Source organism: Microtus oregoni, unplaced genomic scaffold, assembly GCF_018167655.1.
Source record: "Microtus oregoni isolate MIOR12 unplaced genomic scaffold, Mior012 000056F_ref0000123, whole genome shotgun sequence".
Lineage (NCBI taxonomy): Eukaryota > Metazoa > Chordata > Mammalia > Rodentia > Cricetidae > Microtus > Microtus oregoni.
The window spans coordinates 8,835,810-8,853,623 of record NW_024543832.1 but is presented as its reverse complement, the minus strand read 5'-3'; the positions used below and the strand labels follow the sequence as shown (position 1 = coordinate 8,853,623).

General features: G+C 47.5%; 4 non-coding genes across 4 annotated transcripts; 3 read left to right on the top strand and 1 right to left on the bottom strand.

The window, feature by feature from the left end:
* Positions 1–11,594: 11,594 nt before the first annotated feature.
* Positions 11,595–11,676, bottom strand: Trnal-uag. The gene has a single exon. It is a non-coding gene; the product is annotated as a tRNA-Leu (tRNA).
* Positions 11,677–15,673: 3,997 nt separating this feature from the next.
* Positions 15,674–15,746, top strand: Trnat-ugu. Its single transcript has one exon. It is a non-coding gene; the product is annotated as a tRNA-Thr (tRNA).
* Positions 15,747–16,658: 912 nt separating this feature from the next.
* Positions 16,659–16,747, top strand: Trnay-gua. The gene is given in 2 exon segments: positions 16,659–16,695; positions 16,712–16,747. It is a non-coding gene; the product is annotated as a tRNA-Tyr (tRNA).
* Positions 16,748–17,584: 837 nt separating this feature from the next.
* On the top strand, positions 17,585–17,656 carry Trnap-ugg. The gene has a single exon. It is a non-coding gene; the product is annotated as a tRNA-Pro (tRNA).
* Positions 17,657–17,814: the final 158 nt, after the last annotated feature.

The window sequence follows — 17,814 nt, the reverse complement described above, 5'->3', positions numbered from 1 at the left end:
TAACAACAAAATAACAGGGATCAGTAAGTAAGAAGGTAGGGAAGAAATCATATGGCCATTCTAGAGGAGGCGGGGGCTTAAATACCCTGTAGGCTTGTGGGGGTGGGGAGGATGCTCCTCTACTAGCCAGGTTTGTACCCAAGTAGAATATGCTTGGGACTGAGATTGGGGAGTTGGCAGCTTCAGGAGAGGAACCACCAGAGCTTTGGGCAGTTTTTCTGAAAGGGCGGGTTTGAGGAAAGACAGAGAGAGAGAGAGAGAGAGAGAGAGAGAGAGAGAGAGAGAGAGGCCAGAGCTGGAGATTCCCGGCAAACACCCTTCCTGATTAAAATCCTGGAGAGACTAGAGACACAGGGGACAGAATCAGCATGATGAGCTTGAGTCATAGCAAGTGCACAGCCAACATCAACCTAAACAGAGAAAACTCAAAACGATTTCATGAACTCAGAAACAAGGATGACCACTCTTTACATACCTACTCAACATAGTGCTTAAGTCTGAGCTGGAGCAATAAGACAACTGTAGGGACTGGAGAGACGGCTGCTCTTGCAGAAGACCAGGTTCTATTCCCAGAACCCACCTGGCAGCTCACAACCATCTGTAACCCTCTCTCACCACAGGAAATCTACAGACACCCTCTTCTGGCCTCTGAAGGCGTCAGGCACACATGTGGTGTACAGCCATATATGCAGGCAAAATACCCACCCATAAAACTTAAAAAACAAGAAAACTAAAGGAGATCAAAGTGAGAGAGCTGGGGAGGGGATGGGGGCAGACCAGGTTCTCCTAGTAGCCTGGCAGAAACCTAAGCCTTAGTTTCGGTTCACTAAAACGGACAGAGCTAAACAGAGAGATAGTCCTCAGAAAAGCCACAGCCTTCTGCTGGCTCAGCGGGTACCCCACAGCCTTCTGCTAGCTCAGCGGGTATCCCACAGCCTTCTGCTGGCTCAGCGGGTACCCCACAGCCTTCTGCTGGGTACCCCACAGCCTTCTGCTGGCTCAGCGGGTACCCCACAGCCTTCTGCTAGCTCAGCGGGTACCCCACAGCCTTCTGCTGGCTCAGCGGGTATCCCACAGCCTTCTGCTGGCTCAGCGGGTACCCCACAACCTTCTGCTGGGTACCCCACAGCCTTCTGCTGGCTCAGCGGGTACCCCACAGGCCTTCTGCTGGCTCGGCGGGTACCCCACAGCCTTCTGCTGGCTCGGCAGGTACCCCACAGTCTTCTGCTGGCTCGGCGGGTACCCCACAGCCCCGTTGCTGGCTCGGCGGGTACCCCACAGCCTTCTGCTGGCTCGGCAGGTACTCCACAGCCTTCTGCTGGCTCGGCAGGTACCCCACAGTCTTCTGGTGGCTCGGCAGGTACCCCACAGCACCTTTGCTGGCTCGGCGGGTACCCCACAGTCTTCTGCTGGCTCGGCAGGTACCCCACAGCCCCTTTGCTGGCTCAGCAGTCTCCTGATAACTAAAGATAGCTTTCCCTACCCTGCTACTGGAAGGACCCTAACGACTAGGACTTTCCACCAATCAGCCCCCAGACTAATCTTGCCTCTACCAATCAGCCCCCAGGCTAATATTTCCTCCACCAATCAGTCTCAGATTAATCCCTCCTCTCTGGGATTCCCCTAACTCCACTTAAAAGGAGCTTGTGACCTTCTTTGGGGGGTCACCAAGTGCCACCCCAACACTGGAATTAATAAAGTGCTCTTGTTATTGCATATGTGGCTGTTGGTCTTCTTGGGGCTTCTCTCGGACCCCAGCAATGGGGATACAAATCGGAAAGAAGATAAAGTATCTTTATTTGAAGATTATATTATTTTTATATTTAAAAGACCCTAAAATCACCCACTAGGAATGTCTACATCTGATGGCCACTTTCTACAAAGCAGCAAAATTAATACATGAAAATCAATACCCTTTCTATCTACAAATGACTAAGAGGCTGAGAAGAAAAGCATGGAGACCACAACAGCCTCAAAAATGATAAAATACCCTGAGAAAACTCTAGCCAGGCAAATGAAAGGCTTATGTAATAACAACTTCAAGACACTGAAGAAAGAAACTGAAACACATACCAGAAGGTGGAAAAAGCTTCCCTACTCACGCATTGGTAGAATATTACCGCAGCCTGTGAAACCAGATCCCGGATCTGCACCCAGGGTTACAGCAAAGAACACTTCAGAGCAGCGGGGTCTTAGGAGAAATTTCCTATCTGTCTGAGGGAAAAGGGGTCGTGGATTTCCAGTCCTTGTTCTCCAGTTCCAATCACCAGCCCTAATTCTCTCGTTCTAACTCTCTCGTTTCAATTCTCTCTTTCTAATTCTCTCGCTCCAATTTTCAGCGGCTCCTTTGTTCACACAGTTTACATACACACCCAACAGTAAACTTTTGGCAATGAAAAAGATTACCAAACCTACATCTGAGGGAGCTGGGTAACCATGGCAACGCCCGGTTTCAATGTTCCCGGTGTACAAACTGAGCCCTGCGGCCAGAGGACATGGTGCCCAGTGAGACAAGACGCTGAGGACTTTGTGCAGGAAGTGGGTCTTTATCAACATACTTTATGTAAAGCCTCTCCGCCAATGCAATACTCCAAATCAGACCGAATCAAACTGAATTAGAAAAGAAAAAGCCCAGGTTTAAAGGGTGCCAGCGCTCCTCAGGGGAAAACGCAGAGAGGGAAAAGGTGAACCAGAATGACCATGTGTTCGTTCTGGGGGGCAGCTTAGCCTGTGGGAGTGGTCTTGACCGAAAGGCGGGCTTTCTCGGAGGTGGAGTCTGGACTGCAGCAACTCCCAAGGGAGGGGGCTTGGGGTGGACAGTTCCACCCAAACATTCCAGACATTCCAGACTCCCAGGGCTTCCGGATGCCAATGGCTGGGGTGAAGCCTCCAATTAAACATCCCAGACTCCTTGGATATAGGGGTGCCAGGGGGTTGGGGTGACACTTCAACCAAACACTTGGGAAGAGAAACTCATATAGTATTTTAGATTGGTTTGTACTAATAACCTTGGTCTAGACCCTAAAACCATGTCCTTGTGCATATCTGTGAGGTTCTAAATTTATGATCCCTTTAGAGAGATACCCAGTCTAGTTTGAAACTGTTCTGGGGTTTTAAATCAGCTAAATGTATGTAGTTTGTCTTAGACTGGGGAGAACTTGCTGTTTTCTTATGTTAGTCTGGGTAAAGAAACAAAATAGGATTCTAAGAGTCTAACAGTCCTCAGGAACAATAGATCTAGTTATGAAGCATATCCTAGTATATTGCTGTTCATTAAAATTATACAAATTAATGAGAAGTCATCTTCCTGACTATCCACAAATACATGTAATTGAGATGTAACCATGAGATTACATGTACAAATTACACGAAAATGCTTGGTAGTGGGGAGATTGCCCAGCTGTTTTTGCACATGGGAATTTACGGACAGAAGCAGTCAGTTTCCTGTAAGCCTTGTTTGAATGGGGTTCTTCCCCATCAGAGAATAATTCATCTGGTGGGTTGACATCTGAATTACCAATAGCCATTGTGACTGAATATAGCAAAAATGGCCCTCCTAGCAGACCAATCTACAGACTCAAAGCAATCCACATCAAAATTCCTATACAATTCTTCACAGAAATTGAAAGGAAAATGTTTAACTTTTTAATTTAACTTTAATATAGAAAAATCAGTACAGCTAAAACAATCCTGAATAATAAAAGAATTTCTGGAGGTGTCACCATTTCTAATTTCAAGTTGTACTTCAGAACTATAGTAATAATAAAATAAAATAATAATAAACATGGTGCTGACATAAGCACAGATGCCCTGATTGGTGGAACTGAAGACTAAGACATAAGTTCACATATCCATGAACATGTGAGCCTTGAGAAAGCCGAAACTACACACTAGAAAGGTCAGCACCTTCTGCAAATGAGCCGGTCAAACTGGACGGCTGAAAGCCGAAGAAAGCAAACAGATGGCTGTTTTTACCCCACACGAAACTCAAGTTCAAATGGGTGAAGGACTTCAACATAAGGCCAGATATCCTGAATCTGATACGAGAGAAAGTGGGAATAGTCTTGAACTCACTGGCACAGGAGAGGACTTCTGAGCAGGACACCAATAGCTCAGGCACTAAGACCAACAATTAATAAATGGGACTTCATGAAACTGAAAAGCTTCTATATGGCAAAGGATGCCATCGATTGTAGAAAGCAGCAGGCTACAGAAGGGGAAAAGATCTTTACCAGTTACACATCCAACAGAGGGTTAATATCTAAACTATATAGAGAACAACAAAAACTGGACTCCAAGAAAACAAGTAACCCAGGTTAAAAATGGGCTAAGAACTCAATAGAGTTCTCAAAGGTGAAACTGAGAAAGACTTAAAGAAATGTGCAACATCCTCAATCACCAAGGATATGCAAATCAAATCTACTCTGAGATTTCATTTTACACCTGTCCAAATAGTAAGATCAATAAAAAAAAAACAGGGACAGCTTAAGCTGGTAAGGATGTGGGAAAGGGGACACCCATCCATTGAAGGTGGGAGTGCAGACTTGTACAGCCATTGTGGAAACCATATGCGCTCCCTTAGGAAGCTGGGAAGAGATACACTCTGGGGCACGAATCCAGAGGGTGCCTCATCCTACCTAACAGGCACTCATTCATCCATGTTTATTGCTGCTTTATTCATAACAGCCAGAAATTGGAAACGGCCTAGCTGAGCATCAACAGTGAATGGCTAAGGGGAAACATGGCATTTTACACAATAGAATAGTATTTGGCTGATAATTAAAACAATCTTGAAACTCACAGGTAGATGTATAGGGCTAGGGAAAATATCATCTGGAGTGGGATAGCCCAGATTCAAAGGAAACAACTTTGGTGTGTATTATTTTGTATGTGGATGTAGCATTTGATAGGAACACTATAGTATATATAACCACAGGGATTAGGTATAGAGCGAAGAAATGGAGGGGAACTCCCAAAGAGGGAGAGAAATAGTATATTGTTATGCAGAGACTGGGAAAGACTAGAACAAAGGATTAAATGGGGAGGGGTGAGGGAGAGAATATGGGGAGGGATAACCAACAGTAAGGACCATTTGAGGGGTCATATGGAAACTTAATACTGTAGAAGCTTTTCTTTCATATGTATACATATGTATGTATAAATCTATGTGCATGAAATCTAAATGGAATCACCAAACTATAGGGAGACAATGCCCCAACTAGACACCTTTCATAACCAAGTAAAACTTCCAGTGTCAGGAACTGGTTACAACTAGTCGAGTTGTTAGACAAATGGGCCTACTGAAATCTATGTACATCTCAGGCTATTGCCAAGGCAAGTTCTCCCCACAACCTCATGGTGAAGACAACACTTACCTATCCCACTGAACCTACAAACGAGTGTTCACAGTACTGGAAGGTTCTCTGCAAGGAGAAAACACCAGCCCACCTACATACCCTATGATTTACAACAGAGACCTGCCTACATGACATATAGGTGTATCAGTGGCTCAAACACCGTGGAGTAACCATTCACGATCTGATTGAATTTAAGGACCACTCCATAAAATGGAGCCCATGCCTGACACCAAGTCACTGCTCAAGTCACTGAGAACCTAAGCCTAGATAAGTCCTGGGTGAAGGGACGTTAGCCCTCTCGAGTATGTGGCTCTGGCAGGCCTTGCCCCTCTCCCCATTCCCTCTGCCTTGCTAAAAACCATTAGATTACTTTTCTAAAGCTAGCTACCTGTAGTTATTCCTTATTTGGCCACTTCCTCCTCCTGAGGCTGACTATCAGAGTCAAGCAATCAGAAGCCAGCCCCCTTTGGTTCACCTAATTAACATGCCCAATTAAAATTAAGCACCTCATCCTAACATGTGGTCCCCCCTTTACATTTATTTATTTATTTTTTATTTATTTTTTTATTTTTTTTTTGGTTTTTCGAGACAGGGTTTCTCTGTGGCTTTGGAGCCTGTCCTGGAACTAGCTCTGTAGACCAGGCTGGTCTCGAACTCACAGAGATCCGCCTGCCTCTGCCTCCCGAGTGCTGGGATTAAAGGCGTGCGCCACCACTGCCTGGCCCCCCCTTTACCTTTATAAACCGCCATTTTCCTACCTGCCACACCTGTCTCTTCTCTATTCAGAGGCAGTTCTCTGTCCTTCCAGGGCAGATACCCCTGCCCCTTTTCCTTTGTCCCCTTCTCCCTCACCCTCTATCTCCTTCACCACCACATCCTAGCCTGTTCTAACACAGACCATCCCTTTTTTCTCATCTTAAGAATGAACCTGAGCAAAAACAGCAGCCTACAGAATGGGAAAAGATCTTCACCTAACCACACCTGACAGAGGGCTGAACTCCAAAATAAAGAACTCAAGACATCAAAAAACCAAATAATCCAATTAAGTAGAGAATTCTCAACAGAAGAATCTCAAATGGCTGAGACATGTTTAAAGAATTGTTCCACATCCTTAGCCATCAGGGAAATGCTAATCAAAATGAGTCTGAGATACCAATTACACCTGTCAGAATGGACAAGATCAAAACCACAAATCACAGCCTATTCTGGAAAGGATGTGGAGTAAGGGGAACACCCCTCCATTGCTGGAGGGAGTGCAAACTTGTACAGCCACTTTGGAAATCAATATGGTGATTTCTTAGAAAATTGGGAATCAATCTTGGGCATATACCCAATAATGGTCTATCATATCATAAGGACACTTGCTCACTTATGTTCAAAGCAGTGTTATTTGTAATAGCCAGAATGTGGAAATCACTTAGATTCCCCTCAACTGAAGAATGAATAAAGAAAGTGTGTACATTTACACAGTGGAGTTTTACTCAGTGGTTTTAAAAAAAAAATGACCTCATGAAATCTGCACGTAAATGAACGGAACTAGAAAAAATCTTCCTCATGAGGCAACCCAGACCAAGCAAGACAAACATGGGGTGTACTCACTCATAAGAGGATATTAGTTGTGCCCAGCAAAATCCCAGCAAAATTCTTCACAGACCTTGAAAGAATGGTACTCAACTTCATATGGAAAAGCAAAAATCCCAGGATAGCCAAAACAATCCTGTACAATAAAAGAATTTCTGGAGGCATCACAAACCCTGACTTCAAACTCTACTACAGAGCTACAGCACTGAAAACAGCCTGGTATTGGCATAAAAACAGACAGGAGGACCAATGGAACCCAAGAGATGACTCAGATATAAATCCACACATCTTCGAACATCTGATTTTTGACAAAGAAGTAAAAAATATCAAATGGAAAAAAGAAAGCATACTTGACAAATGGTGTTGGCATAACTGGATATCAATATGCAGAAGAATGAAAATAGACCCATATCTAACACCACGCACAAAACTCAAGTCCAAATGGATCAAAGACCTCAACATAAAGCCAGCCACACTGAATCTTATAGAAGAGAAAATGGGAAGTACACTTGAACGCATTGGCACAGAAACCACTTCCTAAATAGAACCCCAGCAGCACAGACACTTGAGAGAAACAATTAATAAATGGGACCTCCTAAAACTGAAAAGCTTCTGTAAAGCAAAGGACACCATCAACAAGACAAAACGACATCCTACAGAATGGGAAAAGATCTTCACTAACCCCACATCAGACAGAGGTCTGATCTCCAAAATATACAAAGAACTCAAGAAATTGGACACAAAAAGAACATGCAATCTAATTTTTAAAAAAATGGAGTACAGACCTAAACAGAGAACTCTCAACAGAGGAATCTAAAATGGCTGAATGACACTTAAGGAAATGTTCAACATCCTTAGTCATCAGAGAAATGTAAATCAAAACAACTCTGAGATTCCATCTTACACCTGTAAGAATGGCCAAGATCAAAAACGATGATGACAACTTATGCTGGAGAGGTTGTGGGGTAAAGGGAACACTTCTGCATTGGTGGGAGTGGGAGTGCAAGCTGGTACAGCCCCTTTGGATATCAGTATGGCGAATTCTGAGAAAATTAGGAAACAACCTTCCTCAAGACCCAGCAGTACCACTTTTGGATATATATCTAAAGGATGCTCAACTGTGCCACAAGGACATGTGCTCAACCATGTTCATAGCAGCTTTGTTTGTCATAGCCAGAACCTGGAAACAATCTAAATGTCCTTTGACCGAAGAATAGATAAGAAAAATGTGGTACATTTACACAATGGAGTACTACACAGCAGAAAAAATAGCAACATCTTGAAATTTGCAGGCAAATGGATCGATCTAGAAAATATCATTTTGAGTGAGGTAATCCAGACCCAGAAAGACAATTATCATAGTACTCACTCATAGGTGGTTTTTAAATACAAAGCAAAGAAAACCAGCCCACAAATCACAATCCCAGAGAACCTAGACAACAAAGAGGACCCTAAGAGAGACATACATGGATCTAATCTGCATGAGAAGTAGAAAAAGACAAGATCTCCTGAGTAAATTGGGAGCATGGGGACCATGTGAGAGGGTTGAAGGGGAGGGAAGAGGCAAGGAGGGAAGCAGAGAAAAGTGTAGAGCTTAATAAAAATCAATTTAAAAAAAGAGGATATTAGTTGTAAAGTAAAAGACAACTAGACTAAAATCCACAGCCCAGAGAGGTTAGGTAACAAGGAGAACCCAAAGAGGGACACATGGATTTCCCTGGGAAGGGAAACACAGGAGAGCTTATGGGTAAACTGGGGGTGGGGGTGGGGAGAGGGATGGGGGATAGGGGGATGGAAACAAGAGATCAGGTGGGCAGTTTGAGGGGGAGATGGAGGGGGTAGTAATAAAAGAGATGTCTTGATAGGGGAGCCATTTGGGGGTTAGGGAAAAACCTTGTGCCAGGGAAACACCCAGGAATCCACAAGGATGACTCCAACCAAGACTCCTACCAATTAGTGGAGAGGGTGCCTGAACTGGCCTTCTCCTGTAATCAGATTGGTGACTACTGTAATTGTCGCCAAAGAGCCTTCATCCAGTATCTGCTGGAAGCAGTTGCAGAGATCCATAGCCACGCACTGCCGAGCTCTGGGAGGAAGAATTGTATGACTGGGATGGGGGGCAAGGTCCTGACAGGGGAACCCGCAGAGACAGCTGACCTGAGCTAGCAGGAGCTCATGGACACTGGACCGACAGCTAGGAAGCCTGCATGGGACAAACCTAGGCCCTCTGCATGTTTGACAGCTCTGTAGCTTGGTCTGTTTGTGGGGCTCTTCGCAGTGGATCAGGACCTGTTTCCGGCACTTGAGCTGGTTTTTGGGAACCTAAACCCCACGCTGGGTTGCCTCACTCAGCACTGATGCAGGGAGGGAAGGACCCTTCGCCCACACTGTTGTGAGAATTCCTAGTGAAACTCACTGGCTCATAAGGAAAATTTAAAAAGCCTTAAGGACCCTTGGAAACTTGATTCCTGACAAGAAATAAGAGCCTTCCCAGCCTCCTATGCCTCAGATCCTTGGGGTAGGTGGCAACAAATTCTCTGGGCAGGCTTGCTGCCCATGCTGGGTGCCCTCAGCAAGGTTCTTGTCCAGCTGCAACCTCTTTCTCCTGGTAGTGGAGAAGGCTAATTCTTGGTGCTAAGACGGCAGGGGTAGGTGAGAGGCAGAGGTAGTAGGACTGGTCTGGTACATGGTGCCTCCCTGTACCAACCTCGCCATGTTGGTACCGGTGGTTTTACTACACTCGACGGAAGAGCAAGGATGACCGGCTCTCAGTCAGCAGCTCTCCTTGCTTTGCTTTAACAGAGTTAAAGCAGGGACTTGGGAAGCGGTCAGGGGGCCCAGGAAACTAGGAGCTGTTGAGTGAAAAGCAGGGAGCCACGCTAGATGGGACAGCAATGCACCCAGATTCACAGCCTTCTCACAGGTCGCCGCTGGTGGGCGCTCTTGCTGGCTTTTGCGCCCAGGTGGAAGTGAACTCCAGTTGAAAGATGCAGAGGCCCAATCAGAGAGTTTGCAGGACAAGGGCCATGCCAGGATCAGGACGGGGATGGCCTCTGAGAAGATGGAGTGGCTACCTAACAGGAATGCCAGGGACCCAAATGGAACTCTAAAGGGAGCCTCTTCCGGAGGAGCTCAGTTCTCTGATGTTCGTGGAGAAAGAGGGGTCATTTCCTTTTGGGGTGGAATACCTAGGAGCCTTCATTTCTTCTCAAGCAGCAGCTCTCAGTGGTTTCTACATCAAGCCAAGAATCCTAGTACTGATGGAAAGCGGTGTCACTGGAAGGTCACTGGAAGGTCAACCGGACCAGGTGTGGAAGGAAAAGTGAAGAAGTCAGACACAGACAAGGAAAGAATAATGGTTGGAAGAAAGATGGGGATGAAGAGGGTAGAAATGGAGAAAAGAAAGGGTGGGATGGAGGAAGGGACAGAGAGGAGAGATGGACCGTAAGAGAGAACAGAGAGATAGTTTGATGGAAAGGAGAGAGGAAGGAGGGTGTCTCAATCAGGGTTTCTGTTGCAGGCAGACATGGTACTGGCTACATCTTGGTCAGCAGGAAGTGAATTGTGACGTCGTATCCCAAGCCTCAGTACCTCACAGCCCATCCCCACAGCGACACACTCCCTTCAACAAGGCCACACCCACTCCAACAAAGCCCCACCTCCTAATAGTACCGCTCCCTGTGAGCTTATGAGGGCCATTTTCATTCAAACTCCCCCGGAGGGTGAGTGAGGGGGCCGGAGGGAAGTCAACTGACGGAATGAGAGGTGGAGGTCAAAACAGAGGCACCCAAAGATGAAGAGGAGAATAATTAAGAGAAACTCAGAGTATTTTGGGGAGGAGATGGAGAGAGACGCACACATGGATCTGCTTAGAGAGAGAAGGAAATGCGGGTCTTAATCCCATGTTACTTTCCTTTCTCTTGCTGTGGGAAAACACCATCACCAAGGCAAAAGTAGAATTTATGCGGGCTTACGGCTCCAGAGGGATGGGAGTCCCTTAAGGAGGGAACACGTGGCATGGCGGCAGGAACAGGAAAGTGGCTGATCACGTCCAGAGAGTGCGAGCTAGAAGTGGGTACGACGACAAACACTCAAAGCCTGCTTCAGGGGCACGCTTCCCCAGCGAGGCTGTACCCCCTCCCCAAACAGTGCCACCAACTGGCAGCCTCGTGTTCGAATCCTGGAGCCTCTGGTGGGCGTTTCTTCTTCAAACCAGCACATGATAGTCTGAGTCAGTCTGGCTAAACTCTTCAGTGACTACCATGCCACCTTTGGATCTAGAAAGAGCAAAATGGCTCTCTAAGGTCCCATTCGACAATATTTGGAGACAGTTTTGCCATATTTCATTAGAAGGGCACCATAAGAGACCTCAAATTCTGGCAATGCATGGTAAACCAGGCCTCTTGTCTCGGCGCTCAAAGGCCATGTTAAATTACATAGCAAGCTCCAGAACAGTCTGAAAAGAAAGCAAAACAAAGCAAGCCCCTTACTTCAAACCCAACCTAGGACTTTCGGTTCAGGTCTTTGCTGACATCACTTCCTAGGGGGTTGTGTAGGAAAGGGAGGACGGAAGAGGGACACAGGGTGGGTGGGAGGTGCAGACTGTTTTTAGTCTTTAAGCCGTTCACACACCCGGCCTAGCTGCGAAGAAAACACTGGCAGCGGTGGGATTCGAACCCACGCCTCCGAAGAGACTGGAGCCTAAATCCAGCGCCTTAGACCGCTCGGCCACACTACCAATCCGCCTGCTCTCTCTCGCGGACACTAACTATTTACATCATTCAACACTCTTTAGCCCGCGCTCTGAAACCGGAGTTGCAGGATCTTCCCCGTTGTGTTGTTCGGCCACCCTGCTTGCTGGCTCGGCTCTGGAGTGAGCCAACTGAACAAGCTATCCTCCTGTGTGCAGCCCCGCAACCCTGCTGCCCGCACCGGAGCAGGGCCGAAGTGGCTTCCCGACGCACGCAGACCCAGCGACCCCTCATTGCCTGGGCGACTCCAAGGGTTTTTCTGGTCTGGGAATTTGGGTTTTTCGGTTTGGAAGGCCGGAGACGAATTCATCGAGAAAGAGGGAGGCCAGCGCAGTTCCCGGGTGCTCAGGAAACCCGCGCGCAGAAGCAGCCAGAGCCCTTGCCTGCAGACTGCGTCTCCTCTGTGCGTCCCTCCCAGAGGAAGCAGCCTGAAGGGCGGCTGCAGATGTGCACTGCGTGGAAGCTGTGCTGGCTGCTGGCTGCAGGAGGAGATGACCCAGCCCAGACCCAGGAGGAGATGAACCAGGACTGGGCTCCAGGCCTCCAGGGTTCTGAGACTTCGGTGTCCTCTCGCCACACACCCCCTCCCACCACTCCCCTTTCTCCCCAAGCTCAGGACCAAATGAGTCCTCCGACTTTGGCAAGAGTGGTCACACCGCAGTTGTCACCCTTTAGCTTCTGGCATAGGATGTACCAAACATGGGCCTCCATACTCCCTGAACGGGGAAGAAGTTCCCCGCCTCCTAATCGGAGCTGGTGCAAATCACAGAACATCGCTTTGTTGATCTGACCCATTTGTTTGTGTGTGGCAGTACCTGAGAGTTGAACCCACTACTGTTTTCTACAAAAACAGGTGACTATCCCAGCAAAACGCCGGGTTTGGGATTGGGGAATGTTTGAACAAATTCTGTCTCTTTAAAAGGAAATTGTGGCTCCCTAGTGATATTCAAATTACATCTTCCATTTGACTAAACTCTATACTTGGAGGCAAATTTCCACATAGAGGCAGTAAGTCTGGAGGCTGTGTATGTCCCTGATCCTTGCTTACCTCTCTGTGGCAAACAGTGCACTTAAAGTTGAGATTGTCTAGGGGTCAGGATCCGGTTCTTTTCCTCCACCTATTAAAGAATTAAAAGGTAGGAAAATCTCAGACGCAGCAGACAGCAACAGGAGGTAACAGACTGTATTAAACGTGAAGACGAGAATGAGGGCGTTATGCACACAGACAGATTCGGGGGGAAACAGTGGGGCACATATACAGGAGACATTTCCCACAAAATGGGAAGGGGATCCAGAAACTGGTCTGTTTTCCCCTGGAAGGCTAGAAATTTTGAGTTGTTTTGGTGGCATGGGATGGGACCCTTCCTCTTGTTTTATATTGATCTGCCTAAACAAGGGGTATGGGGGGGGGTACTGCTGATAGACCCTGAACTTCTGTATCAAGACTGGTCTTGGACATATCTGACTGACTGGCCTGGATTGGTCAAACAGAAGGGGAGACATGGTGGGTAGAAGATGACAAAGAAACTAGAAGCTTGCCATCTTTACTCTCTATCTGTGCCCTCTTCCCCTGTCTAGCTATCAGAGATCTGTCTGACTCCCAATCTCTCAGGTCCTTAAGACTAGAAAACTGTTACTGTGTCTGAATCTCTTTTTCTTCTCAGGCAAAGGAATTTACTGTTGCTGTGTGCACAGGTGTCTTGTTCTTTGAAAGACACCAAGAACATGGAAACACCCAGTTCAGAGATTCTACCAGTGGCACTTTTACCATCTTCCTTCAAGAGTACATAACAGAAAAAAAGATATTTATCTTTTCATTTATGGATACATGTGCGAGCCTGCAAGAATATGTGCAGGAAGTGTGCACAGAGGCCAAAAGAGCTCGCTTGTTCCCTGAAGCTGGAGTTAGAGCAGTGGTGAGCTACCGTGTGTGTGCTGGGAACTGCGCCTGGGTTCTCAGCAAGAGTATCAGGTGCTCTTATCCGATGAGCTTCTCCAGCCCCATAGACTTCTTAGAAGTGCTAACTTAGTGGATGACCTGCGGGATTCAAACTTCTTTATTTTATTTTAAATTTTGGGCATTTGTGATGGCTTGGTGAGTCTATACTTGGCTTGCTTACCCAGCAAGCTGAGTTTTGGACCCCAGAATTCTTGTAAATAAAGATGTAAGGAAAACTGATTCCACTCAGTTGTTCCGACTCCCTCAAACGTATCAGACACAAACACAACAGCAATAATAATAGTAAAAATTCGAGGTGGGGGTGGCAAGATGGCCTGTAGACTAAGGTTTTTAATCCCTGGAATTCACTTGGTGAAAGGTTAGTCTTGACTCCACACTCCAGCTGGGGCACTCAAAGGCCCCATACAGATGCAAACCCAGATCAATGTTCTAAAGAGAAGCACACTGATTGTAGAGTCAGGTGTAATAGAGGCAGAAGCAAAGGCAGGCTGATTTCCGCGAGTTCCAGGCCAGCCAGGAAAGTAAATTTCTACTTATTGATTGATCAAGGCAGCGTCTTGCTATGTGATTGTCCTTGGCTTGCTTGCCCTGATCTCAGGAGTCTCAGGTCCCAGTCCCTACAATCAGGTTTACAGGTGAAAGCTACTATTCCGTTTAACTTTTATTATTTTATTTTATTTATTTTTGTGATCCTGGATATTGAACCCAAGACGCTGCAGTTCAGGAACGAGCTCCGCCGTTCCGCTCTCCTCCCAGACATAGTTTAATCTCAGCACGACCTTAGTTGGTGGACTCTAAACACAGGCGTGTCCGGTGGAGAGCTCCTGCACCTCCTGTTTATCCCACCCGAACCCTGATATTTCTGCACCTCTCTCCTTTCCAGATATCCTGAAAAAATGGCTTTCTTTTTTTTTTAAATTTCCCTTTTACAAGTATCAAGATATGATTGAGCGTCTCCTCTGCACTCTGTCCACCGTATTTAAAGCAGCAGACTTTCGCTTCCCTGTCTGTGTCTTGTTTTCTTTCCTTTGAGTCCGCAGCTGCCACTGCCATGTGCTCGCCCTACTCTGGTGTTCCGGCTCTCTAGTTTCTCCTCCCTTCCGTTTACTTTGCATTCCATGCTTGGTGAATTTCTGTTTTCTCTTTCCAAAGGGTCTAACGTCCTTCCTGTCTCCTAACCACCTCAGCTCTTGTCCCTTCGAGGAGGGTGGACCAACCATGTTCTAACAATGTACCCTTAAATAATCTGGTCTTTCTTGAACTTTATTTATAATTTTCTTTTGCCCGGAACCGTCTGATACCCCACACCCCCTACTGTACAAATCTCAGCCTCTCCCTATCCTGAGATTTAGTCCACCTTTTCTAAGGGCCCTCCAAATGGCTTACTTGCAAGTTACACTTGGTACACTTGCTTTTATTTTTGGTTCCATAAAAATTCCCACGGACACTAGGCACCCACGTGGTGCACAAAGAAGTATGAGAAAATAATTATCAGTGAAGTAAAATTACTGATAGAGTCTGAACCCGTCTAGTTTCTAGTGTAGAACGTAGCACAGAATAGGAATTGGGAGCTTCTTGAATGAAGGAATGAGTTAAAAGGCGACCTGGCGCTTGCTTGTGCTGACGCTGAGGGGAAGGATCTTTTAAGAGGCAGAGGGGGGAAATTCAGATATGGAAGCGTCCGTTTCCGCCCAGACTTGTGGCAGACTTGTTTCTTTGCGCTGGATTTCTGTTTTGAATTTCACGGTCAGAAGAAGGAAGCCCGAGAGGAGGACTCTGTTGCTGCGGTGGTGGTGGTGACATTTCTTCAAATTTATCAGAGTAGTGATCCCCATCAGAATCCACTACTGTGCCAGTTCCAACAAGCCCAGAGTCTGTAGACTAAATTCCCAAACTATATATGGGATTAGAGTGTGTATGGGAATATACTGTGTATGGCAATGATCTTCCTTCAGACAGTCGGGCGGCCAAGAAGCCAGCAAAGTTATCCTTTTCTAAGAAAGAAAGAGAAACCCTTCACGTGTGGCCCTATAGCTCAGGGGTTAGAGCACTGGTCTTGTAAACCAGGGGTCGCGAGTTCAAATCTCGCTGGGGCCTGTACTCATAAAAGTTTTTGAAGAATCTTTGTTTTTTTTTTTTTTGATTCTCCCTGAGGCGCTCCGCGGACAGTCCGCCACACGCGGGTGTGGAACGGGGAGATGGGAGGCCTGACCCCGGGCGGGCTGTGCGAGGGGAAGGGGAAGAGGGAGTAGGGAGGAAGGGGTTTGTACGGGGAGGCCAAGTCGGCACAGGAGCGGAGGCCGGGGGATCTCCGTACTTAACTGTCTCGCTCAACAAATACAGCGCCGCCGTTTGGAGGTGAGACTTTGGTCACCAAACCATGATAAGAACTCAAAGAGTCTGTGGTTATGGCTTCCTTTTAAAAGATGCTTTCTCTCCAAGAAGAGGGTTTTTGTTGTTGTTGTTGTTTTGTTTTTGTTTTTTTTTTTATTATTTTGTTTTGTTTTGGTTTGGTTTGGTTTTATTACATTTAGGAGCTGAGGTTGAACTTGGAAAATCTCATCTTGGGTAACCGCGCTACCAAGCCACGCCTCCAGTCCCTGGGTGGAATTAGCTGTCGTGGCATCCCAAGCCGTCCCGCCTCGCAGACTGGGTGCGGCGGGATGCCGCGGGGTCCGAGTGCCGGGAGCACGTTCTCAGCTCTCTGGCGTCCGCGCACCGCAAGCAGGCATGCATCCCCTCTCACCGCGTGCATGCATGCGCCCACCTCTCACCCACCGCATGCGTGCATGCACCCCCTTTCACCGCACGCATGCATGCGCCCACCCCGTAGGCGGACATCCACTGAGCGCTGGCTGCGTCTGGAAAGCCGCGGTGGGGCCGGACGCAGGACCCGGCAAGGTGTCTGGGCTCCCTGCAGTCTCCAGACACCGAGAACTGTCGCTGGGTCGTCCCCGCGGCGAGGTGGCTGACTGAAAACCACTTTCTGAACACTCACTCTCGTGCTTCCCTTCGATAGCTCAGCTGGTAGAGCGGAGGACTGTAGTGTTTGGCTGACAGCCATCCTTAGGTCGCTGGTTCGATTCCGGCTCGAAGGAGTAGCCTGCATTTTGGGCTTCCGACCCGGTCCCTAGTTAACTCTAGTCCTCAGTTCCCGCTCCTTCCTAACAATCCTCAGAACGGGCAGCGATCGCTGCTTGGGGACCCCGTGAGAGTGGACTTTTGGCTCCTGGCTCACGTTTTATTGTTTACTTTTAGTTTCTAGCTGAGCCTAATTTGCTGCCCTATGTCCTAAGTTCAGAACCTACGGACCCGATGGTGTGCACGTTTTCAGTGCTCTGCTGGCCCGCAAGGACTCTGATTTGCGGAACAAAACCCAGAACTGACCGCGGTGATTGCGCCCCCCCCCCCCCAACTGGCAGAGAAGCGCTTTTATTCATTTAGGTATTTGTCGGAGATGAGACTGGAAGAGTATAAAGTTCAGCAAAGGAAATGAGATTGAAAACGCAGTTCCTGTGAGTGTCGGCAGAATTCTCTCCGATTCTCCTCCGGCCTCGCTGGCCGCCCGCAGCGTTTGCCGCTGCAAGCAGCGGTGGTCGCAAGCCTGCAGAACACGTCCTGCGCCAGTCGGATGCTGAGCTCCACCCGGAGCGGGCAGCGCCACCCCGGCTCGCTTCGGGCGCCTGGGAAAACAGGCGTATGACTTGAAATCTGATCCCATGCTGAGCCTGGAGCTGTCGGGGACGTGGATAGAGAACAAGAGGGGATAGACCCAGAATTCATAGGTGGGAGTTGAGAAAGATGGGGTGGAAATTAAACAGCACAAAAAAAAAAAATGTTCCCGTAAGAAGAAAAAAAAAAAAAAAGAAACGCTGGCTGGTCCCACAGTTCAGCGCCGAAGGATGGACAGAATGTAAAGTGCCACGAAGCACTGCGGCTCGTTGGTCTAGGGGTATGATTCTCGCTTTGGGTGCGAGAGGTCCCGGGTTCAAATCCCGGACGAGCCCAATTTTACACCTCCTTTCTTTACATCCTGGAAATAATTCCCCTGTAGTTAACTTATCTACAAACTTTCTCTGACCACCCCGCCAAAGAGGACCGCACCTCCGGCCTCTGTTCAAAAGGAAAGACGGGGGCTGGAGAGATGCCTGAGTGGTTAAGAGCA